The 4,846-nt window shown below is 34.8% G+C and overlaps 1 long non-coding RNA gene across 1 annotated transcript; it reads left to right on the top strand.

Moving 5' to 3' along the window:
• The first annotated feature begins 2,037 nt into the window (after positions 1-2,037).
• Positions 2,038-4,249, top strand: LOC127966354 (uncharacterized). The gene is made up of 2 exons (XR_008155596.1): positions 2,038-2,154; positions 2,929-4,249. It is a non-coding gene; the product is annotated as an uncharacterized LOC127966354 (long non-coding RNA).
• The last annotated feature ends 597 nt before the right edge of the window (positions 4,250-4,846 follow it).

The raw sequence follows: 4,846 nt of genomic DNA, 5'->3' as shown, positions 1-4,846 counted from the left end.
GGTTGTGTAACCAAAATCCAATGCTAAGTCAACGTCAAATACTGAAATTAAAACTAAATTTCATTTGACGTTACTTACGCCACATCCAAACTCATCTTAACGTTATATTGACATCCTCTGCCTGCTGGGACTTTTGTACATTCTTTACAACTAAAGGGTGCATTATCAATACCTTAGAATGTACTCTTATGGTACCTTTATGAATCCTTTAGCAGTAAAAATGGTACAAAGGTGTTCCTTTGAAGCCCCAGTGACAAGCTGCTGTACACCTATTTTATTTTATTTATTTATTTTTCCTGAGAGTGCAATTTTAGCCACAAAAAAGTCCACTTTGGGAATTTTAGGGTGGACATTGTCAGGCATAACACATCAGATTTTGTTTGTTTCAAGATTGCTTTACTTGATAATTGTGCTGGCTGAATCTCTGTTCAAACGCTATTCCACCCATGGCAACATTTTATCATGAAGAAGAAAATTGCTATAGTTGCATAAAAAGAAGGCTTGTTTCTGAATAGAATGACAATAGGTGCTTTCACAAATGCAGGTTTTCCATAAATGTATTTGCATTTTTCTTTTGTGTGTTTAAAGGTCATGTGTGAACAGAACCAATTGTCGACATGAAGAAAAATGTTTGAAAAACATAATTATCTACATTGTGGAAAGAAATGTCATGAAATTGGACAGATGCTGAAACAAAAGACCTGCTTTCTATCCAAAAAAAGTTGGATGAATTAGCAGAAAGATTACTGGAACTGCTCAAGACTCTATTAAACATGACAAAATACCCAGCCTTCGTCAGGAACAATGTATTTACAACACTGAAAGCACATGACATCACAAAAGAAGAAGGGCATTTTGTTGTTTAAGTTGCTACAAAGGAGCAGAAAGGACTCGGTTAAACTCGATTACAGGTGGTGGGTGTTTATACAGTATACAGGTTTTTGTGTTAAAATAATGTGGGCGTAAAATGTCCACATCTGCATAGCGAATTTTCCATAGATCGTTTATAAATGGGTACAAAAGGAAATTCATGTTTTGTGAGATAAATCCATTTCCTGATGCAGCCTGGGATTTGACTGCACTGTTAAATAGGGCACTGAAACGATCAGTTATTAATAATGCTTATTAATGTCAATGTGAAGTTCTGCTTGGGTTTCTGTTTGTTTGTCTTTGTTTCAAGCAGCTTGTTAGTCCTCTGAAGTAAGTGTTTTATTATTAAAAAAAGAAAAAAAAAAATGATTCCATGCTTTCTTTCTTACTATTACATTTTACAGCACTGCCTTCTGAAACATAAACAGCTCAAAAACTTTGCATGTTCCTTGTGGGAAAGGCAATTCAAAGAATCAATCAAGCAAACCACTGTGCGTTTTTTCGTAAAGCTTCTTAATTACGGTTTTACATCACAGAGGCCGCATTTGTTGTTGTTGTTTTTCTCACAAAGACGAGGTGTTATGTTTATAATTGTTTCGTAGCTAACAAACCATAACCAGCTGAAAACTTCTTGAACATGTTAAGTGTTTGCATATGTGTCATAGCTTTCAAGTGTTATAGTATCTAATGCATTTTTTCTGCTTTATAGCACGAAAAAAAAAAAACACAGGCTCAAAGCACCTTGAAGTTGATATGAGTGACATTTTGCACAGAGGTGACACGACTATACATGATTTCCATTTTTAGTACAATCGACTGATTTCTCTAATTTACTGAGTATTTAAGGGTTAGCTTGATAATGTCTGCACCCCCACCTGTCATGTTAACCAAACAGAGTTGCATGCCATTGGTTGAGGCAATGTTGTTGTGTATAACTATTTAAGAATGCCACAGTTTACACTTCTCAGGGGAAACAAACTACAGATGAATTACAATCTCTTAATGTTAAACTTATAATATTATATATAAGCTAAGTAACATGCAACTTCAACATCAAAATTACACAGTTCTACTACTGCTTAGTGTAAGTATTTTTTAAACCCAGGGCTGAAATGATGTACAGTAGATTATGATGGAATGATGAATGGAGGGCAGCCATACACAAGTAACACTGAACAGTACAGTATGCAGGTTATGGTCTCAAAATGCTAACAATATGAATTATTTCTATATTCACAGGACAGTGAGCAGAAGTGTTCTAACAGCTTTGAATGTGCTGAGGAGGTAAGACACATTTCACCTGTACAATGCATCATTACATAATTATGAAAGTCGTTACTGCCTTAAAACTTAATTTCTCTACCAAGCTAACAAGGACCTTTCTCAGAACTTTGGCTTAAAGTTCTGGATAGGTTCTCTTATACAGTAGTTATGAACAAATCTTCTTTCAATAACATCAATGGAATGTTCAATCAGAGTTATCTAGTCTTTACCAATGTTAAAAAAAAAAAAAAAAAGTGAGAACAATCCGAAATAACGTTTTCATAACTTGAAGGGAACATAAGCAAATTTAAGATTATTATTATTTTTGTTTTTGTTTTACTGGCTATGTATTTTTGTCAAATTATTCAATGCACAGTTTTATAAAATGGAAATTATTAGTTTTATCACAATATCATAAATAGGTGCCCATGAGTACATTTTGATCATTTTATTTCATTTAGTCATGATGCTGCACTAATTTCTAACATGAGAATAACTTTCAATCTAACTTTAATGATATCATGCTCCAGGACGTGACTTCATTCAGGAAAAACAGCAGCAGAAACATTAAGTCAACAACAGTCACTGTCAGTGACTAAGCATGATAACAAATCAAGTTAATATTAATAAAGTTTAAGTGCCTGAGCTTTACAAGCGCACATTTATAAAAGTCGCCTGCACACTTTTAAAGACATACCGCATACAGATGCATTTTTAAACGTTAGTGATCAGCGAGTAATTTTGAATGACACAATCTTAATACTTGAACTGAAAATGCTTGTAATATTTCCTTAGAATGTGCTGAACCCCAATATGGAGGGATCCATTGACTCGGTGGACTCTCACCAGGCTGACAACAACAGAGCCAGACATTCATCTGTGACTTCAATCAGTGTTTCTGCCGCCACACTGACACTGGCCTTTGCACTGGTCAATCAGGCTCTGTAAACACAGCCTGACTCTACAACACCAGGAAGCATCTGATGGATTCTTCTGACCTCAATCAAAGAACTTCTCTAAAGTGACATTGATCTTTCTCTCTCTCTCTTAGTGTGTGTGTATGTGTATCACACGCCATCTTTAAGAACAAGTCGGAACAAAAAACAACAGATCCTTTGCAGGAGCTTCTAAAAGACTAGAAACACCACTGCCCCATTGAAGAGAAAACGAGGAACCCCTGGTGGCTGACACTGAACATAAAAAAAAACTTCCACGAATATCTTATGCTAGAAGGAAAGCAGGGCACCGGGTTCCTCAAAATCACGATGGATGTTTGATCAAGAACAGGCTATAAAATGCAGTCATGTACCCACTGATAAACTCTCTGTATATTTACCTAGAAATAGAGAGCACCCATTATACTTTTTGCTATCTCCTCAGCGCACATCAGTACAATAGTGTTCACTGCCTTTATCATTACCAATAATTTCATGTAAATGTTTTAGTTTGAAGAAAAAAAAAATGGATGAAATCTCAGTTGGTGCCCTCAAATTCTGGCGAACTATATACAAGGGTTCATCCATGACACGTTTGGATCCTCCAATCTAGCGAGATTTGGATCATACTGCCCTGTGTACAATGTGTATAATGATGTTTGTAATTATATGAGATTTTTTTTTTTTCTGTTTTATCTCTAAAGAACCTTTAGCATGTGCCGGAAAGCCGAGTGACGCAGGAACTAGAAGAAAAGCAGGGAGCCGTGTGAAACGTATCACCATGGAGAGCCGTCAGTGCCAATGATGTTTAGGCTGTTATTATGTGTAATCATTTCTTTCTTGCCAAAAGACTTGGATTATATTCAAAGAAAAATACTCTGGGGAGAGCGGAACAAAAGGTCCATTTGCGGAGAGGGTCAATTGTTGGTGTATTTTATAGTGTGCAATCTATTGTGTGGCCTTACTTTTTTGTCTTTGCTCTGTTCCACTCTCTTATTTAATGGTTTCAGACCATACCACTTGCAGAGTACCGCCAAGACTGACTGATATGATTTCAGATGTTCAAAAATAGCAGCTTCTATGACTCAAAAAGGTCTTGGTTCATTTGTGATGCTTTAAAATGAGGCCCAAGAATGTGTCAGAAATATTTGTTTAAATCTAAATAAAAACATAGTAATGTCTCGTAGAGTCGTTACTTTAACAGAATCTAATTGCAGAATTAAAATAAGTCTGACTGATTATTTTGGAACAAGTTTTTATTCCACTTCGTGTAACCTAAAATGTAATTCTTAAAATCAACACAAAATCACAGTTGTGACCCTGGACCACAAAACCAGTCATAAGGGTGAATTTCTCGAAATTTAATTTTATACATCACCTGAAAGCAATATAAATAAGCTTTCCATTGATGTAGATTGTTAGGATAGGACAATATTTGGCCGAGATACAACTATTTATATCTTTAATCTGATGGTGTAAAAAAAATCTAAATACTGAGAAAATCACCTTTGAAGTTGTCTAAATGATTATATATGATTCCATATATAATGGAATAATGGAATATGATCTTTACTTAATATAACACTTATTATATACTATATAACAATAATTTTTCCCCTTACAATGTATATATATATATATTGGCTATTGCTTAAAATATACCCCAGCGATTTAAGGTTCTGTGGTCCAGGGTCACAGTTGACCCTGTTTAATATTATTCTAATGAAAAAATAAAATAATAATAATGTTTTCATAGTCTGTTCATATCAATGTGTTCA

This window comes from Carassius gibelio, chromosome B10 (genome assembly GCF_023724105.1).
Source record: "Carassius gibelio isolate Cgi1373 ecotype wild population from Czech Republic chromosome B10, carGib1.2-hapl.c, whole genome shotgun sequence".
NCBI classification, from domain to species: domain Eukaryota; kingdom Metazoa; phylum Chordata; class Actinopteri; order Cypriniformes; family Cyprinidae; genus Carassius; species Carassius gibelio.
The sequence above is the reverse complement of the archived record's forward strand: the minus strand, read 5'-3'. Positions and strand labels throughout refer to the sequence as shown.